A 1,024-nucleotide genomic window follows, 5' to 3' on the forward strand; every position below is an offset into this window, starting at 1 on the left:
GTTTCCACAAAGTAAACTAGTGAAGTGTGCCAACAATTAAGAAAGAAATAATATAGATTGTATAAAAACTGTTCCAAAAAGTTAGAAAGGAGAGAATGTTTCCATTTTAATTCTCTGAGAATAGAATCATCCTGTTGTCAAAACCAGATAAAGAAAAATGGAGGCTAATATTCCTCCTGAACATAGATGCAAAAATTATAGAAAAAAAAAATAGCATAGAATTAGCAAATCAAATCCAATCACATTATTAAGGATAAGATATAATGACCATGTGTGATTTATTTCAAGAATGTAAGATTTGTTTAAAATTTCAAAATCAATGTATCGCAATATTAACACAAAAAAGATAAACAATATGATTACCCCAATAGATGCAGAAATAACATTTGACAAAACCCAACTTAGTTTCCTGATAAAGACATTCAGCAAATAGGAATAGGAGGGAACTTTGTCAGAAATTAATCATTGGAACACCCATGTGACTAATTCTTTAAACATTTGTGGGGAATACAATATACAAGGAAATTTCAGTGGCCAAACATAATTTCATATTACAACAAACTCTTTACTGTTTCTTTTCTTTTTTTTTTTTTTTTGAGACGGAGTCTCGCTCTCTCACCCAGGCTAGAGTGCAGTGGCACGATCTCAGCTCACTGCAAGCTCCACCTCCCGGGTTCATGCCATTCTCCTGCCTCAGCCTCTCCAAGTAGCTGGGACTACAGGCGCCCACCACCACGCCCGGCTAATTTTTTGTATTTTTAGTAGAGACGGGGTTTCACTGTGGTCTAGATCTCCTGACCTCGTGAACCGCCTGCCTCGGCCTCCCAAAGTGCTGGGATTACAGGCGTGAGCCACCGCGCCTGGCCATCTGTTTCTTACATTCAGAGCTGGGTATGCTGAATCAGTCTCTCCCCTTCAACACACACTTTTGTCTCTCCTCTCTTTATTCTCTCTCCCTCTTTTCATTTACCCCAACTTCTGCCCACCTCCCTGCCCTTCTCTTGTCCATTTCCCTCATATATTT

Source organism: Hylobates moloch, unplaced genomic scaffold, assembly GCF_009828535.3.
Source record: "Hylobates moloch isolate HMO894 unplaced genomic scaffold, HMol_V3 SCAFFOLD_24, whole genome shotgun sequence".
Classification (NCBI taxonomy): domain Eukaryota; kingdom Metazoa; phylum Chordata; class Mammalia; order Primates; family Hylobatidae; genus Hylobates; species Hylobates moloch.